The sequence below is a fragment of the Cyprinus carpio genome, unplaced genomic scaffold (assembly GCF_018340385.1).
Source record: "Cyprinus carpio isolate SPL01 unplaced genomic scaffold, ASM1834038v1 S000006795, whole genome shotgun sequence".
Lineage (NCBI taxonomy): Eukaryota > Metazoa > Chordata > Actinopteri > Cypriniformes > Cyprinidae > Cyprinus > Cyprinus carpio.
In genome coordinates this window covers 946,816-967,445 of record NW_024879381.1, presented here as the reverse complement: position 1 = coordinate 967,445, position 20,630 = coordinate 946,816, and positions in this window count along the sequence as shown.

Genomic DNA, 20,630 nt, shown 5'->3' with positions numbered 1-20,630 from the left:
ATTTTCAAACAATTTGAGGCCATTTACCATATAAATCTTGAGTATTTGAGGCCTTTGTAACCGTTTTTAGCACCACCTATGATCAGATCTCTATGAAACTTTGCATAATTGTTAAGAGTCATCTGACACATGTTTCATCAAGTTTCGTAAAGTTTTGAGTTTTCGTTTAGGTTTTATAGGCTTTTGGGCATTTTGGCCACACCCCTTTTCTAAATTAACCTGTTATAGCTAACCAAAGAACAAAATGCAACATTTTTTTTGATAATTATTGATCTAAAGAGTCCAGAGAATTGTTCTGTCATAGTTTGATCGAGATTAAGTGGAAAACCTAGGACTAGTTCGCGAAAGTATGTTTTTAACATATTTGTGAATATTTAATGAACGATTTGATTGACAACATTAGTCCCAGAGGCAAAGTTGTTCAGAATGAGGAGATCTGTCATATGATATGAAGATCTAGTGTTTTTGTGTAAAACTATGATCATGTTCTACAATTTCAGGTCATTTTCCATTGAAATCTTGTGTTTTTGAGGACTTTTTTTTAATGTTATAGCGCCAGCTATGGTCCGATCACCATGAAACTTTGCATGCTTCTTAAGAGTCATTTGAGATATGACCATCACCAAGTTTCGTAAAGTTTTGAATTTTTGTTTAGGTTTTATAGGCTTTTTACTATATTTGGCCACACCCCTTTAATAAACGACACTGTTACAAGTAACCAAAGAACAAATTTCAACATGTTTTGGATAATTATTGATCTAGAGAGTCCAGAGAATATTACTGCAGTGGTTTGGTTCCGATCGGGTAAAAAAAAACCTAGGACTAGGACAGTTCAATATTTCATTAACATATCTGTGAATAATTATTGAACAATTTGATTGACAGCAATGGTTCTTGAGGCAAAGTTGTGCATCATGTGGAGATCTATCAAATGATATGCATATTGTGTTGATATGTGAAAAACCACGTGATTACAGAGCCATAAAACTCGTTAGCGCCAACTAGTGGCCGATTTTTTTCAAAATTCTAACAGACCTTAAGGTCCATGAGTCGAACATGCCCACCGAGTTTCGTTCCGATTGACCTCCGTTAACCCCTTCAAATAGGTGCTTAAAATTGTTTGGCCAATGGCGGCCATGTTTTTTGAGATACGCGAATGTCCTCAAAGGTACTTGTGCCCCTTCAGACAAAGACAATGCATACCAATTTTCAAGTCGATCAGACCAACTGTTGACTAGTTATAGCCATTTATGTGTTTTTTGTGTCTTATAGCGCCCCCAAGTGGCAGAGGTACGCAATTTTTTTTATTTGACCAAAGATTGAGCTTATACATATATGTACCAAGTTTGGTGAAGATATCTCATTCTGTTCAAGAGTTATAGCTAAAATAACATTTGGCTAACGTTAGCATAGACGCTTTTTGGCGTACTGTTTCTGCGCTAAAATCAAAATTTCAAAATGTTTTGGATAATTATTTATCTAGAGTGTCCAGAGAATATTTCTGCAGTGGTTTGGTTCCGATCGGTTGAAAATCCTAGGACTAGTTCGCAAAAGTAGGTTTCGGATATAACACAATTTTGCGGAAAAACCGTGCGTCGTAGAGCAAAAATTTCGGACTCCACTTTTGTTCGGACTGACCCAAGGATTACAACGATGTAAAGTTTTTGAGTCTACGTCAAACGGTTTACGACTGCGGGCCAAAAATGTCTGAAATTTTTGTATTTTGCGCTGTAGCGCCCCCGTTAGGCCGATTGGGTCGAGACTTTGATAGGTTCTCCCCAAATTGAGCTCTACAATCTGGCCAAATTTCAAGTCTCTAGGCCTTACGGTTTGGTCTGCACGATCAGTTTTAGGGCAGAAGAAATAATAATAATAATAATAAATAATAAATATAATAATAATTACAATAGGGTTTCAGCAAGGAAATTATCGTAATAATATACTCTTAACCCCCTAAATATAGCTGCAAGCAGCGATTACCGGGGTTCAAGCACTTTAAGACCTTTGGGGTGGTCTCTGCCAACCTGGATTTATGGCTGAAAAACTTTGACTCAATGAGATTTTAAATGTTATAACAGTGGTTTTAAAATGTTTTGACATGAATCCATAAAACCTTTGAACAGTACTGTTTAAGTTAGTTGAATTAGCCCATTAGTGATCTTCCGATGCCATCTAGTGGTTAAAAATGGCAATTTCTCATACAACACTGTGTTTTTAAAATTTATAACTATTAGAGTGTTATTTTTTGCCCAATCCCTCTTAAATTTTGCATGCTTCTCTAGAATGAAAATATGCATTATTTTACACAGTTTTGATAATTTGTGGACTGTCTGTTTGTATTAATAGGCCTTTGGGTACACTATGTAAAGGACATATTATAAAATGACCGGTATTATTGTCCAAATGCAACAGTTCAACGGTTTCTATCATGATAATTATTGACCTACAGAGTCTAGACAATTGTACTTCAGTTTTAAAATAAACTTTAATCTTAAACAAACGGACTAGTTTGCAAAAGTAGCTTTTTTAAAATAATCTTGAATGTTTAACAAACAGTTTTATTGACAACATTGGTCCAAAAGTTTTTCAGAATGAGGTGCTCTATCATATGATATGAAGATCTAGTGTTTGTGTGAATATATGAGCATTTTCAACTAAGTTGAGGCTATTTACCATATAAATCTTGAGTTTTTCAGGCCTTTGTAACTTTTTAGCACAACCTATGATCCGATCTCTATGAAACTTTGCATAATTGTTAAGAGTCATCGGACAAATGTTGTCATCAAGTTTCGTAAAGTTTTGAGTTTTCGTTTAGGTTTTATAGGCTTTTAGGTATTTTGGCCACACCCCTTTTATAAATTAACCTGTTATACCTAACCAAAGGACAAAATTCAAAATTTTTTTGATAATTATTGATCTAAAAAGTCCAGAGAATTGTTCTGTAGTAGTTTGATCGAGATTAAGTGGAAAACCTAGGACTAGTTCGCGAAAGTATGTTTTTAACATATTTGTGAATATTTAATGAACGATCTGATTGACAACATTAGTCCCAGAGGCAAAGTTGTTCAGAATGAGGAGATCTGTCGTATGATATGAAGGTCTAGTGTTTGTGTAAAACTATGAACATGTTCTACAATTTCAGATCATTTTCCATCGAAATCTTCTGTTTTTGAGGACTTTTTTTAATGTTATAGCGCCAGCTATGGTCCGATCACCATGAAACTTTGCATGCTTCTTAAGAGTCATTTGAGACACGTTTTGACCAAGTTTCGTAAAGTTTTGAGTTTTCGTTTAGGTTTAATAGGGCTTTTTATTATATTTGGCCACACCCCTTTAATAAATGACACTGTTACAAGTAACCAAAGGACAAATTTCAACATGTTTTGGATAATTATTGATCTAGAGAGTCCAGAGAATATTACTGCAGTGGTTTGGTTCCAATCGGGTAAAAAACCTAGGACTAGTTCGCAAAAGTAGGTTTTTAACGTATCTATGAATAATTATTAAACGATTTGATTGACAGCAATGGTTCTTGAGGCAAAGTTGTGCATTATGTGGAGATCTATCAAATGATATGCATATTGTGTTGATATGTGAAACACCACGTGATTACAGAGCCATAAAACTCGTTAGCGCCAACTAGTAGCCGATTTCTTTCAAAATTCTTACAGACCTTAAGGTCCATGAGTCGAACATGCCCACCGAGTTTCGTTCCGATTGACCTCCGTTAACCCATTCAAATAGGTGCTTAAAATTATTTGGCCAATGGCGGCCATGTTTTTTTGAGATATGCGAATGTCCTCAATGATACTTGTGCCCCTTCAGACAAAGACAATGCATACCAATTTTCAAGTCGATCGGACCAACGGTTGACTAGTTATAGCCATTTATGTGTTTTTTTTGTCTTCTTATAGCGCCCCCAAGTGGCAGAGGTGCGCAATTTTTTTTATTTGACCAAAGATTGAGCTTATACATATATGTACCAAGTTTGGTGAAGATATCTCATTCTGTTCAAGAGTTATAGCTAAAATAACATTTGGCTAACGTTAGCATAGACGCTTCTAGGCATACCGTTTTGCGCAAAAAATCAAAATTTCAACATGTTTTGGATAATTATTGATCTAGAGAGTCCAGAGAATATTTCTGCAGTGGTTTGGTTCCGATCGGTTGAAAAATCCTAGGACTAGTTCGCAAAAGTAGGTTTCGGATATAACACAATTTTGCAGAAAAACCGTGCGTCGTAGAGCAAAAATTTCGGACTCCACTTTTGTTCGGACTGACCCAAGGATTACAACGATGTAAAGTTTTTGAGTCTACGTCAAACGGTTTACAACTGCGGGCCAAAAATGTCTGAAATTTTTGTATTTTGCGCTGTAGCGCCCCCGTTAGGCCGATTGGGTCGAGACTTTGATAGGTTCTCCCCAAATTGAGCTCTACAATCTGGCCAAATTTCAAGTCTCTAGGCCTTACGGTTTGGTCTGCACGATCAGTTTTAGGGCAGAACAAAAAAAATAATAATAATAATAATAATAATAATAAATATAAGCTGCAATTACCGGGGTTCAAGCAATTTACAAGAGGGTTTTCAGCACTTCGTGCTTGAACCCTAAAAATATAGCTGCAAGCAGCGATGTACCGGGGTTCAAGCACTTTAAGACCTTTGGGGGTGGTCTCGGCCAACCTGGATGTATGGCTGACAAACTTTGACTCAATGAGATTTTAAAATGTTATAACAGTGGTTTTATAATGTTTTGACATGAATCCATAAAACCTTTGAACAGTACTGTTTAAGTTAGTTGACTTAGCCCATTAGTGAACTTCCGCTGCCATCTAGTGGTTAAAAATGGGCAATTTCTCATACAACACTGTGTTTTTAAAATTTATAACTATTAGAGTGTTATTTTTTGCCCAATCCCTCTTAAATTTTGCATGCTTCTCTAGAATGAAAATATGCATTATTTTACACAGTTTTGATAATTTGTGGGCTGTCTGTTTGTATTAATAGGCCTTTGGGTACACTATGTAAAGAATGACTGGTTTATAGTTGTCCAAATGCAATTGTTCAACATTTTTTTTAATAATTATTGACCTACAGATTCTAGAGAATTGTACTTCAGTGGTTTTATTGATTTTCAGCTTAAACCATTGGACTAGTTTGCAAAAGTAGCTTTTTTAAATAATCTTGAATATTTAATTAACAGTTTTATTGACAACATTGGTCCAAAAGTTTTTTCAGAATGAGGTGCTCTATCATATGATATGAAGATCTAGTGTTTGTGTGAATATATGAGCATTTTCAACCAATTAGAGGCCATTTACCATTTAAAACTTGAGTTTTTGAGGCCTTTGTAATGTTATAGCGCCCACCTATGGTTCGATCTCTATGAAAACTTTGCATGCTTGTTAAGAGTCATCTGACACATTTTCACAAGTTTCGTAAAGTTTTGAGTTTTTCGTTTAGGTTTTATAGGCTTTTGGGTATTTTGGCCACACCCCTTTTCTAATGATTAACCTGTTATAGCTAACCAAAGGACAAAATTCAACATTTTTTTTCGATAATTATTGATCTAAAGAGTCCAGAGAATTGTTCTGTAGTGGTTTGATCGAGATTAAGTGGAAAAACCTAGGACTAGTTCGCAAAAGTATGTTTTTAACATATTTGTGAATATTTAATGAACCAATTGATTGACAAAATAAGTCCCAGAGGCAAAGTTGTTCAGAATGAGGAGATCTATCAGATGATATGAAGATCTAGTGTTTGTGTGACTATATGAACATGTTCTAAAATTTCAGGTAATTTTCTATAGAAATCTTGTGTTTTTGAGGACTTTTTTTAATGTTATAGCGCCAGCTATGCTCCGATCTACATGAAACTTTGCATGCTTGTTCAGAGTCATCTGACTCATGTTTTCACCAAGTTTCATAAAGTTTTGAGTTTTCGTTTAGGTTTTATAGGCTTTTGGGTATATTTGGCCACACCCCTTTTCTAAATGACCCCGTTATAGCTAACCAAAGACAAAATCCAACATTTTTGATAATTATTGATCTAGAGAGTCCACAGAATATTACTGCAGTGGTTTGGTTCCGATCGGGCAAAAAACCTAGGACTAGTTCGCAAAAGTAGGTTTTTAACATATTTGTGAATAACAATTGAATGATTTGATTGACAGCAATGGTTATTGAGGCAAAGTTGTGCATTATGAGGAGTTCTATCAAATGATATGCATATTTTGTTGATATGTGAAACACCACGTGATTACAGAGCCAAAAAACTCGTTAGCGCCAACTAGTGGCCGATTTCTTTCAAAATTCTTACAGACCTTTAGGGCCATGAGTCGAACATGCCTACCAAGTTTCGTTCTGATTGACCTCCGTTAACCTTGTCTAATAGGTGCTTAAAATTGTTTGGCCAATGGCGGCCATGTTTTTTGAGATACGCCAATGTCCTCATAGACATTTGTGCCCCTTCAGACAAAAAAACTGCATACCAATTTTCAAGTCGATCGGACCAACGGTTGCCTAGTTATAGCCATTTATGTGTTCTTTGTGTCTTATAGCGCCCCCAAGTGGCAGAGATGCGCAATTTTTTTTTATTTGACCAAAGATTGAGCTTATAAACATGTGTACCAAGTTTGGTGAAGATATCTTATTCCGTTCAAGAGTTATATCTAAAATAACATTTGGCTAACGTTAGCATAGACGCTTTTTGGCATACTGTTTCGCGCGCGAAATCGAAATTTCAACTTTTTTTTCGATAATTATTGATATTGAGTGTCCAGAGAATATTTCTGCAGTGGTTTGGTTCTGATCGGGTGAAAAACCTAGGACTAGTTCGCAAAAGTAGGTTTCGGATATAACTCAATTTTGCGGAAAAACCAAGCGTCGTAGAGAAAAAAAAGCGGACTCCACTTTTGTTACGGGCTGACCCAAGGATTGCAACGATGTAAAGTTTTTGAGTTTACGTCAAACGGTTTTACGAGCTACGGGCCAAAAATGTCTGAAATTTTTGTATTTTTTTTGCGCTGTAGCGCCCCCCGTTAGGCCGATTGGGGCGAAACTTTGATAGGTTCTCCCCAAATTGAGCTCTACAATCTGGCCAAGTTTCAAGTCTCTAGGCCTTACGGTTTGGTCTGCACGATCAGTTTTAGCGGAGAAGAATAATAATAATAATAATAATAATAATAATAATAATAATAATAATTAAAAGCACTCCTTTACAATAGGGTTTCAGCACTTCGTGCTTGAACCCCTAATAAAAAACTAATAATTAATCTAACAATTACAAGAGGGTTTCAGCACTAATATAGCTGCAAGCAGCGATTACCGGGGTTCAAGCACTTTAAGACCTTTGGGTGGTCTCGGCCAACCTGGATGTATGGCTGACAAACTTTGACTCAATGAGATTTTAAATGTTATAACAGTGGTTCTATAATGCTTTGACATGAATCCATAAAACCTTTGAACATTACTGTTTAAGTGAGTTGAATGAGCCCATTAGTGATCTTCTGCTGCCATCTAGTGGTTAAAAATGGCAATTTCTCATACAACACTGTGTTTTTAAAATTTATAACTATTAGTGTTTTTTTTTTTTTGCCCAATCCCTCTAAAATTTTGCATGCTTCTCTAGAATGAAAATATGCATTATTTTACACAGTTTTGATAATTTGTGGACTGTCTGTTTGTATTAATAGGCCTTTGGGTACACTATGTAAAGGACATATTATAAAATGACCAGTTTATAATTGTCCAAATGCAATTGTTCAACATTTTTTTTTTTTTTTTTGATAATTATTGACCTACAGAGTCTAGAGAATTGTACTTCAGTGGTTTTATTGATTTTCAGCTTAAACTGTTGGAGTAGTTTGCAAAAGTAGCTTTTTTATATAATCTTGAATATTTAATTAACAGTTTTATTGACAACATTGGTCCAGAAGTTTTTCCAGAATGAGGTGCTCTATCATATGATATGAAGATCTAGTGTTTGTGTGCATATATGAGCATTTTCAACCAATTTGAGGCCATTTACCATATAAATCTTGTGTTTTTTGAGACCTTTTCTCTACTGTTATTTAGCACCACCTATGGTCTGATCTCCACGAAACTTTGCATGCTTGTTCAGAGTAATCTGACACATGTTTTCACCAAGTTTCGTAAAGTTTTTAAGTTTTCGTTTAGGTTTTAAAGGCTTTTGGGTATTTTGACCACACCCCTTTTCTAAATTAACCTGTTATAGCTAACCAAAGGACAAAATTCAACATTTTTTTGATAATTATTGATCTAGAGAGTCCAGAGAATTGTTCAGTAGTGGTTTGATCGAGATTAAGTGAAAAACCTAGTACTAGTTCGCAAAAGTACGTTTTTAACTTATTTGAGAATATTTAATGAATGATTTGATTGACAGCATTAGTCCCAGAGGTAAAGTTGTTCAGAATGAGGAGATCTGTCATATGATATGAAGATCTAGTGTTTGTGTCAATATATGAACATGTTCTACAATTTCAGGTCATTTTCCATAGAAATCTTGTGTTTTTTTGAGGACTTTTTTAATGTTATAGCGCCAGCTATGGTCCGATCACCATGAAACTTTGCATGCTTCTTAAGAGTCATTTGAGACACGTTTTGACCAAGTTTCGTAAAGTTTTGAGTTTTCGTTTAGGTTTTATAGGCTTTTTAATATATTTGGCCACACCCTTTTAATAAATGATACTGTTACAAGTAACCAAAGGACAAATTTCAACATGTTTTGGATAATTATTGATCTAGAGAGTCCAGAGAATATTACTACAGTGGTTTGGTTCCGATCGGGTAAAAAACCTAGGACTAGTTCGCAAAAGTAGGTTTTTAACATATCTATGAATAATTATTGAACGATTTGATTGACAGCAATGGTTCTTGAGGCAAAGTTGTGCATTATGTGGAGATCTATCAAATTATATGCATATTGTGTTGATATGTGAAACACCACGTGATTACAGAGCCATAAAACTCGTTTGCGCCAACTAGTGGCCGATTTATTTCAAAATTCTTACAGACCTTAAGGTCCATGAGTCGAACATGCCCACCGAGTTTCATTCCGATTGACCTCCGTTAACCCCTTCAAATAGGTGCTTAAATTTGTTTGGCCAATGGCGGCCATGTTTTTTTGAGATACGCGAATGTCCTCAATGATACTTGTGCCCCTTCAGACAAAGACAATGCATACCAATTTTCAAGTTGATCGGACCAACGGTTGACTAGTTATAGCCATTTATGTGTTTTTTGTGTCTTATAGCGCCCCCAAGTGGCAGAGGTGCGCAATTTTTTTTATTTGACCAAAGATTGAGCTTATACATATTTGTACCAAGTTTGGTGAAGATATCTCATTCTGTTCAAGAGTTATAGCTAAAATAACATTTGGCTAACGTTAGCATAGATGCTTCTAGGCATACCGTTTTGCGCTAAAATCAAAATTTCAACATTTTTTGATAATTATTGATCTAGAGAGTCCAGAGAATATTTCTGCAGTGGTTTGGTTCCGAGCGGTTGAAAGTCCTAGGACTAGTTCGCAAAAGTAGGTTTCGGATATAACACAATTTAAAAACCCCGAACCGTGCGTCGTAGAGCAAAAAGTTTAAGGTTTGAAATCGGATAAGTTAATGAAGTCAAAAATGATTAAAATGGATAAGTTAATGAAGTCAAAAATGATTAAATGTTTTGTACGTGTAATAGGTAGGGTTTATTGAATATTGAGTTTATAAAGCGTATATAAAGCATTGTTTAGTGTGTGGGGAAAAGTTCCTTAGGATATAATCAATCGTTTTACACTAACGTTAGGTAACTTAACGTTAGGCTTTAGATTGAAGTTGTGGAAATTTTGGGTTTTAATCATAGACTGTGTGGTTTTAATATATCTGTGTGTAGATGGGAGGTTATTGGATGTTGGTTAGTTTACTTAAATATTTGTAATGTTAATGGGTGTAGTGAATGTAGTGTTAGTTTAAACGTGTTTCGGTGTTTTGTGTATAGTAATATGTATCATAAAGATTGTTTTGTAATTTAACGGAAGTGTTTATAGAGATACAGCAAATAGGTTAGCTCAGATAGCTCATTAAATCATGTGAGATGTGGGGTCTTTTTAAGAAGATGTTTGTCTATGGTAGCTTTACGTGTGTTTTTCATATACTTTTTTTAAAGGTTTTGTTTATTTTTAACATGGAAATATGAGTATGAGATTTCAAAGTAAGTTACATTATATTGTATTGCTGTGATTAGGAATCTTGAAATTTTTAGCATGATTAGTTTAATGTTCAGAGTTATATGATTCTTCTGTAGACTTAATATGTTGGTTTGCTGGTCAATAAATATTTGTCATTTGTCATTTAAAAAGCATAAATATATTTGTATTTTGTGGGTTTGTGTGCAGATTTCTTGATAAATTGTAAGTTAAAAAATAAATGAAATGAAAATGTGTTTTAATCTGAAAGGGAAATGTTTAGTTTAGATTTTTTAAATAATTAGTTGAAATAATGTTTATTGATGTATGTAGAATAACATTTTATTATAATTAAAGTAGATAATAACAAAATAAGTTAAATTATGTTATGAAACTGAAGTATTGATGGTATCCAGGATATTTTTAGCTAGGACATTACATAACTTGTTATATAATCTTGTATTATAGTGTTGAAATAGTAAAAACTGTATAGGAGTACTTTTGTTTAAAATATTCAACAACAGGTTTGCTAATAACTATGCTTGTTTTTTTCCCCTCTATGGTTTCAGATGCATGTCTCAGTGTTGTAAGACATGTTATGTCAATGTAGGATTTTTTTTTTTTTTCGAGGATGGATGAGACATGCAGGGTGATCAGAACCTGAAGTTTGGGTAAATGACAGTCTGTTGATGGAGATGTGGTGTCACAGAACATGAAGATAATATTCAACTTCAAGAAGAAGAAGGGCTTCCCTAGTTCCTCCGAGACGGGGAGTGTGTTGTCGGCCAGCTATGATGTGAAGGAGAAAGACCTCAGGAAGGTCCACAAGGCTGTGCTCAGCGGAGATGTGGTTAAAGTCAGACAGCTGGCCAAAAACAATGATTTAAACCAGTTGCATAAGGAAAAGAGGTAATGGTTGATGAAATGAAAATGTTTTGTTTGTAGTAGTATAAAGACTGTGTATGTTTCTTGAATATTTATGGAAAATAATATGTTTGTTATTGAAGATTGTTGGTGTCTGTGTCCTGTCTATCTAGGACATTTACAGAACCCATCTCAGCTGGGAAGCCCTCTACACCCACCCACCCGTCACAGCTTCTTCAGTCTGCTGCCATCAGGGAGGACTCAACTAAACCACTGAACTAAACGCTTAGTGAGAGCAGTTGAGAAGATCATTGGTGTCTCGCTCCCATCCCTTCAGGACATTTACAGAACCCATGTCACCTGTAAAGGCCTCTGTTTCGTAGGTGATCCTACACACCTGTCACACAGCTTCTTCAGTCTGCTGCCATCAGGGAGGAGACTGTGGAGTCTCCAGGCCAGGACCAGCAGACTGAAGGACAGCTTCATCCATCAGGCTGTCAGGAAGCTGAACTCTTTGCGGACTTTGTTGCTATTATTACTTTGTTTCTAGTTGATGGTTTTTCTAAGTGAATCTTAGTTATGTTTGATTGATTATAGGATATTTTAACTTATGAGCTTGAAAGCATGCATTTTATAAGTAGTATTATGTAGAACAATGTAGTATTAGTAGTATTATGCAATATTAGTAGTATTATGAAAGTTGCTTAGTTATACAATAGTTAACCATAGTTTTAACAAAATGAAAACTTGCCAGATTGAACTTTGTTAGATTTTAATCTTATAGATATAGTGTGTAATGTGGCCCTAGTAATCACCATCAGACTTGTCCTTCAGGGCTCAGCAATAGAGTTTTGGCCATTAGTTGTATTATTTTTTTACGTTCCCTGCTAACATTTTTATTTTCCCAACTACAAAAGAATGATCCATATTATTTTTTAAGCAATTGCTTTTTTATATTTGTCTAACAAATATAAAAAAGCATTTGCTTAAAAAATAATATTGGTATTTTTCATGAAATTTAACTTAATGTTCATTAAAAAGAATATGTTCCTATTGCTCAGTGGTATAGTATTGTGTCAGCAGTTCAAAAAGGTTGTATGTTTGATTTCCTGGGAACATATATAGTGGCGAAAAAAATGTTTAAAGCTTGAATGCACTGTAAGTTGCTTTTGATAAAAGCGTCTGCTAAATGCATAAATGTAAATAAGACATGATTGCAGTTTGGATTCAGGATCAGTTGTGGTGGCTTCAGATGATGAGTACAGTCATGAAGACTTCAAATGGTCATCACTATAGATTTGCATATAATCATTATATTGTAATTATTGCTTTAAAATATAATTTTGTGGATTTTTAAGCCAGTTTGTATTGTTACTTTGATGGTCATACATCTTAATGAATAATGGTTTACTGTATTATATGAGATATATATTCAGTTTATTTGATTAGAAAAAGTTAGGCAAATTATGTAATATTATGTTTATTATGTTTTGTATTAGCAAAATATAATTTACATATTACACATTTTGTGACAATATAAAGTTGGTTAAAAATTGTGAAGATGTAATGTTTAATAATGTTTGTGTGTTTAAGTGAATGTGACTTTAAACACATGATTTTTATCTTCAGAGTTTTTGAGATATGAAGATTACTTAGTTTACTAAAAAGTTTAAAAATTATTCACATACACACATTCATGACTAAATAATGAAAGAATGTTTTTTTATTGTGGTTTAAATTATGCATCAACTGTAAAGATGGTTTGAAATGCTATGTGTGGTGCTGTATGTTTACAACCATGGTTATATTTTGATGAAACCGTAATAAGTATTTGTCTAGTAATTATGTTTTTTTAAAGTTAAGTTTTGATATTATAATTGTGGTATAGTAATATAATAGTGTTGGAGGAAAACTATGGCAGTAATACTAAGTATAGAAACAAGAAACTGGTAAAGTTTGTAGTTACTATGGTTTAGTAACAGATGGTTACGTATAACATGGTTATGTAGTTACAGTGGATTTACTTTAGTAATTATTTAACCTTTTTTTGTGTAGTAAAACAATTGATAATTTTGTATTCATTGTTTCTCTGCAAATGCTTTTAGAAAAGTATAGTAAAATGCTATATACAGTAATGTGACTTGAATGGTTTTGTTTAAAATTATATATATGTTTAATAAAAAGAAAAGTGTTTGTATGTTTTTTCTGTTTATTGATAATATAATAAATTTGTGATTGTGATTCTTTTGTTTTTGATATATTTTTATGTGGAAGGGGATTTTGGTTGGGTTGATAGAACTGGGCCATTAGCTAATATTAATAATAAATATTCGGCTTTTTACTGGATCATAACTGGGGGGAAGCGGCATAGAGTTTGTTGAAATAGTGGTGAGCAAAACTTTGGTAAGTAGTGGAGATTTGTCTGTTTGTGGTGTCTAGACTTTACCATAGGTTTTGTGGTACTTGTTTAATTTGTCATTATTTTTAATATTAAAATAAATATTAATGGTAATTGTGCTGTTAATTTGTAAAATCATATATTTTTAGTAATATAATAATAAGTTTGTGTGTTTTAGAGTTAATGTTAAAAGTTTAAAATGTGATGTTAATATAATATAGATAAAGTGTTGTTGTTTTTTTAATTTGTAGTGAAAATTTGTCTGTCATATATTTTAAATGTTTATGAAACATAAAATATTAAAAAAAAAACTTAGGACCTGAGACACCTGGTGACACCTGGAACAGTAATTAGTTGGTAGTCTAGACGGGTGTCCACGTGACAAAGTTCACGGTAAGGACTATAAATTGTGATTTTGGTGGTCACGTGTTACTTGGTTAATTTGTTTACATATACATACACTTGTGTCGATACTCACATGCACACACTCAGACACACATACATACAGACACACACACACAGACATTTATGTATAGCTATGTATATTGTTGTATAATGCTAAGCATTTACATTTGAGTTAGGCTACGTTGTTTAAAAGACATGATATAATGGCAAAATGAACATGTTTTACGTAGTGTACAGGAAGTGTTTTTTTTTATGTTAAATATTGCAGTGGACAGCTACTTGTCATTAAAGTATCGCGAAGGCGACATGTAAAGATAACGAGGTTTTGTCTTTAATTGAAGTGGCAGTTTGTTGACGTTATAAACTTATTGGTGTGCGCAATGGCCTTTGTAGTTATTTTGTAACAGATGCAACACCTGCCAGACGAAGTAATTAAGTGTAGACGGACGCGTTCACGTGATAAAGTTCAGAAGTTTATGTGTGCGTCTTGACTATATTTGTAGTAAACATAATGAGAATAATGTAGGTATATTTTATATTGGATTCATTATTGGATTTAAATAGTAATTATAAAAAGGTTTGTAGAACATGGAAAAAATGCATAGCCTACGTATGTAGAATATACATAAATAAATACATGGAAGATATATGAGTAGTGTTTTTATGTCTGTTGTAATGAAATAAGGTGTGTTGTTATTATTATTATTATTTTTTTGACATTTATTTTTTATGAATTTATGGAAACTTATTTGTAATAACATGCTATCTTTTTTTGTTGTTGATAATATATAGTAAAAATATTTTTTGTGTTTAAATATTTGTATTTTTTGATAATGCATTTCGGAATAAAATTTATATTAATGAAAAATGTAGGGTTATGTTAATGCTAAAGTGTATGTGTTTGTGTATATGAAAACAGGTTTGTATGCAAATATATGTTTATGAAATTTAGGCAATAAAGTAGTCTATATTATATTAGTTGTAGGCTAGTACTATTACTACCAATAATATCAATAATAATAGTTGAAGTATCAGAAGTAGGCCTAATATACAATGAGTATTGGAATATAGCATGTTTAAGTTAGGCTATGTATTTAATTATTGTTCTGTTTTTGACATTAAGTTATGTTTAAATGTTTGACATCTGTTTGAACTGGTCAAGTCAGGTGTTGATGTCTGTCTGTGTGTCTGTCATGCTAATTAATCTGTCTGGTCTTGTCTGAGTTGGAATGCTGATGGGGTATATAAGGGATGAAAAAGCAGAGTTTGTCACACCTGCAAATCAGAAGAGTCATCATGGCATCTGAGGCGAAGAAAGTGAAATTAGAGGACACAAATAGTGTCACTGGGTACATCCACAACGTCTCCGTTGTGAAAATAGCAACATTAAAGAAAAGCAAGTATTTCAATGCCGTGATTCAAATTAGTCGGGACGATTTCTGTGACGTTGCTGTGTTTAGTGTGGATAAGCGCGACCTGTTCTTGCGAGCGCAAAACTGCAGAACCGCAGTTAAATTGAGCGGCATTTCCAAAGAACCTAGTAAGTATTTTATTCAATGCTGTCGGATTTTGTATGTGTTTATGCCTTCGTTGGGTTACAAGCTTTGAAATGATGTTTGCTGTTTTATCTCATTTTCTTAGGTCGTTCTGGTCAAGGAGTTGATGTCTTGTGCGGGAGACAGACAGATGTGGCTGTTGTCACTGATGTGACGTTTGCGTTTCGGGAGCCTCCTTCTAAGTCCAGGAGGACAGTAGCGGACATAAAGAAAATGTCAGCAAGGCAACATGTAAGTTTTTTTTTAATATGATTATGATATACGTGATTTTTGTTATGCTTTTACTTATTGTAATTTTTGTGAATTTTTTGTCAGATTGGTGAAGTCACTGGGCGCATAGTGCATTTGAGAGCTGGGACCGACAATGTGGAGTTCCAGGGTAGACAGCTGGAGACACAGAGCGTCATTTTTGAGGATGCTAGCGGAAAAATTCGGCTGCAATTGTGGGAATCTCAAGTTGGCGTGGTTTTATTTGGAAAGACTTATAAATTCTCCAATTTGAGCACCCGGGAGTTTCATGGTGAGCTTTTTGTAACCACCACACGTCAATCGACTATTGAGGAGGTTAGACCTTTGTCAGGTATGGGTGCAATTGTTCCCTGTGACGTCAGAGAGGATCCAGTTATTTCTCTGTGTGCTGAAATAATCAGAGCGGAGGTGACTGTGTCCCGTACGTGCGGGAACTGCAAGTGTTCTCAAAAGGACTTTGACTCGAGAAAGATGTTCCATAGATGCATGAAGTGCAACATGCTGCAGAAGACTGGAATGTATACGGCCAGTGCCATCGCTAATGTAACTGTACTCGGCGATTCCGGAGAGCTTAATGTTTGTATCAACAATTCTGTGCTGCACAGGTATTTACGGAACGGTGACATCACTCGTCTGCTGCAGGATGCTCAAGACATGGAGGAGCATTTGTTAGAATGTGGTTTTCTGAAACTCCACATTCAGAATGACAATGTAGTCGCTATGGTGAAGATACTGGAGGAAACTGCGTCTACGTATGAGGAATGCTCCTCTAAATCTTCCGTGTCTGGAACAGCTGAAGTGCAGTCTGTGTCCGCAACAGGTGATTTGGAGTTGTTGTGTGCAGCAGATTTAGTGGAGTCTGTGTGTGAAGGAGGTGCAGCAGATGAAGCGGGCCTGGCGTGTAGAACAGGTGAATTGGAGTTTGTAACAGGTGCAGCCGAGGCAGTGTGTTCTACAGGTGAATCCGAGATGTAAGTAGCCTAGGTTAAGTTATGTAAAGTTAAGCAAAGTTTACATAAGTTAAGTTTTTTGATGTTGAATTAATTGTTGTTCATCTAGGTTAAGCTTGATTGTTTAAGTTATGGCAAAATGTTTTAATGTAAATTAATGTTCAAATGTAAAAAAAAAAAAAATTGTGCGTTATTTTTTTTTATTAAACCGTGTATTTATATTATAAAGGCTATATTTTTGTTGTGTCTGTATTATGCTTGTGTTGTATGTTATATTTGGTGTTTTGAATTTATATGCCGTTTTTCTGGTTGGCATTTTAATAAAGAGTTATATTTATAGATCATTTTTTGTGTGATTGACTTTTGTGTACATATTTATATATTTTTAATAGTTTTATTATAGTTTTTGTTTTTTAGTGAGTGAACATACATTTAAATGTCATCATTTTAGAGTAGGCCTATATATGTTTTTATAATGCTGTTAGTTTAAATTTAGATTTAATGTGTAGGGGTATTGTTTCGGAAATTTCATAGTAAGAATAATTTGTTTCGAATAACTTCTAGATAAAAAATTTTGTAATTGTTTAAAAATATTTTGTATGTTTTGTTAGTTTTTAATATATGATACGTATTGTAAACAACAGTTTTGGGTTGGTTTAGTAGCTATTATGGATGTAATTGCGGAAAGGCGTTTTTTCGTCTATAATCTAGATACAAATAATATGTAGGACCATAACAAGCCTATATTTATAAATCGTATATATAAATGGTATAATACGATTTTTTTTATAATAAGAGAAAAAAATTAATAAATATATACGACTGTCAAGGTTTTTTTCCCGGTGATGAGTGTTGTCGTATTTCCGTGCAACTTCCGTTGTTTTCAGTGTGGGGGTGGTTTGCTATTGGCTTTGAAGTGATATTTGAGTTAAAATAATTATTTGGTTTTATTTTGTAAGTTTTTATTTTTAATAATGTTCAGCTAAATAAACTTTATAATAGACTACAACGTTGTAATAGACTTTAGTGTAAAAGGCGGAAGAAGAGAGCTGTTGAGATAAAATCACATGACGATGCAGGTCGTATGACAGTACAACGTTTTTTAAGGATTATAAATATAATAGTCTATTTACGCTAATGTTGAATTATTGCAAAGACTAGTTTGATTATTGTCTTTAGGCGCATTAATATGTTGGTGTTGCTTATGTAAGATGGTATGGATATTGTTTATGTAACATTGTGTTTGTTTGATTTTTGACCTTTTGTTGTTTGTAAAATGTTATTTGCTTAAATGCATAATTACGTTAATGTTTATTAATTAGTTTTTTAGAGTGTTTTAGGGTTTTCCTGTTTTATGTGTTTGGGCTTGTTTGAGGTTAGGCGTAGTGTAATATTAGTGAGGTAAAATGCTTAATGTGCTTTTGTTGAGTAATTAGTGAGTTGTTACTTTGATTTGTAATATATTTCAAAAATGTTTTGTAACAGTTAGAGATATTGATTTCTAATTTTGTCATATTATTACTCAGACAGATATTTCAGGGTTTTTCTTGTCTAGTGTGTGGATTGTGAAAGATTAGAGCAATGGTGTCATCAGTTGATCTGTTTTTACTATATAAAAACTGCTGAGGGTCTATGGGGTTTGGCAAGAAGGAACAGATGTGGTCTTTAATGAGCAACTTTCAAATACTTCAGTATGATAGAGGTTAGTGGTACAGGTTGGTAGTTATTCAGGCAGGTAACTACAGACTTTCAGGACAGGGATGATGGTGGTTTTCTTAAAGCATCTGGGAATCACTGATAGTCTAAGGAAGAGGTTGACAATTTCTGTAAGCACCTCTGTTTGCTGGTTGGCACATGATTTGAGGACATGGCCATGAACACCATCAGGACCAGCTGCTTTGTGGGGGTTGACTTCTGTAAGTGATTTGGTTAAGTCAGGTAAGGACAAGATAAAAGAACAGGTATTATTGTGAATGAATTAATACTTTATTGTCATTGCATGTTTGTACAATGAGATTCAATTTACAACTGTAAACAATACATATAAGAAAGAGAAATATATCAACAGTACATCACAGGAAAAACTATGTGTATATATGTATTGCACATATGTAAATATTGCACAGTAATATTATGTTTGAAAATAAATCCTTTATATAATTTATGCATTTAGATCTTTAATTGCACATGGATAAAACTGTTCTTAATTTTGGAGGTGTGAGCCTGAAAAACCCTATAATGCCTCCCAGAAGGTAGCAATGTGATTCTGTGTGCCACATGACAAAAACTTCTGGCTGTATATATGTCGGACAGTCAAGGAAGCTGTGTTTTTTTTAACATGGTAATGATTATCTGTTTGCAGTTTCACTTCAGGGAAATTGCTGCTATCCTCAAATTATTTCTAGATGTCATTCAACTGATCTGGCAGTGAGGCAGACAGGTCCATGTTGTAAGTTTTTCCATTCTTTTTTTCCACTGTGGTACATGATTGAGTGTAAGCTGTTGCACAAGAAGATGAGATTAAATGCTTGAAAGTGTTTTTACCATCTTGTCTTTATAGGCTCTTTTTGCAGATTTAATTGCTCTATGAAGATCATATCAGGGCATTCTTTATACCTTAGTGTCATCTGAATTGTAGGCTGAAGTACAATCTTTGAGTTTGGCCCTAACATCAGAAGGCTTGACATATTGCACTTATAAAGATGATGAACATATGAAGTGTTGCTACATGAAAACACCAGCTCTGGTTTTAATATCATCATACTCAGCAAGATGTTTGACCTAGGTCTCCAGCACAAGCTGTCCCTGTGCATACAACATTTATAAACAACAAAACCATAATCATTCACGATGGTCTCTCATTGGTTTTTCGCTTATGTCAGTCAGCACAGGAGTTCTAGAAGACTGTGATGAGGACTTTCATGCAAATGATTGCATACCTGTCAACAATAGCAATCAGAGATGAGAACTCAGGAACATAAATCTGTCACAGCAATTTCTGGAATCTTTCTATCATCGCTCCATTGACAGTGTTCTGACATACAAGATACTACTATTATACAATAACAGCTCAGAACTTTATAAAAAAAAAAAAGCTGTATTTTTTGCAATTTTTTTAATACATCTGTCTTTAAAAATACTCATTTATATATGTTAGAAGTTGTATGAGCTGTGTGTGAGGATCTTAGATATGTTGTTTGTTTCAAAAAGATATTTTCAGTACCATATCAGTCAATGCAGTTTAATTTTATTAAAGAAAGTGTTTATGGTTAATTCTTAGACATTTTTAATGCTTCTGATATGTTGATATTTCTTGTTTCTTTAATGTATTACTTCATATATATCGGTTTTGTTAACAAATGTGTCATTTTTAATTTCAAAATGCATTCTGCATTGTAATGAATGAATGAATTAATGATTTTTTTTGTTCTTTATACTTTGTAACACAAATTTTGTTTATTTTGTATCTTAAAATATTATTATACCTCACAATTTTTGTAATCAATATCAGTTTTGTTTTAAAAACTTTTATTTACAGAAAGAGTTTATTAGTTTCATATATAGAAATACTTGAAACTGCAGATATAAATAAATGAATGAATAAATTCATGAGTGAGTAGATGGATGAATGAAAACAGTGGCTATATGTGTTATTCATATGGCCAGGATTTTAATATTGTTTGAAATATCTAGGTTTTTGCTGTTTGCACTGTGCAGGTTGATCGTTGTGTGACATTTACAAGAGAAGAGTAGATGGTTCCTTATGGTTTGGATTCTTTTTCGCACCCACTTTGGTGTCTTTTTTTATTCAATGTGAAAGAACACTTCAAGTTAAACAAATTAAGAAATATGTGTGCATATTTGCATCACTTTTATCATTCTTTTTAGATTTCACCTTGTTATGTGAAGCCCAATATTTGTATGTTATTGTTCAAACTCCTTTGGATATATTAAATATTAAAATACTGGACAGGAGTTGAGCAGTATGAATGGTGTGTACTGTATGGCCACGTTAT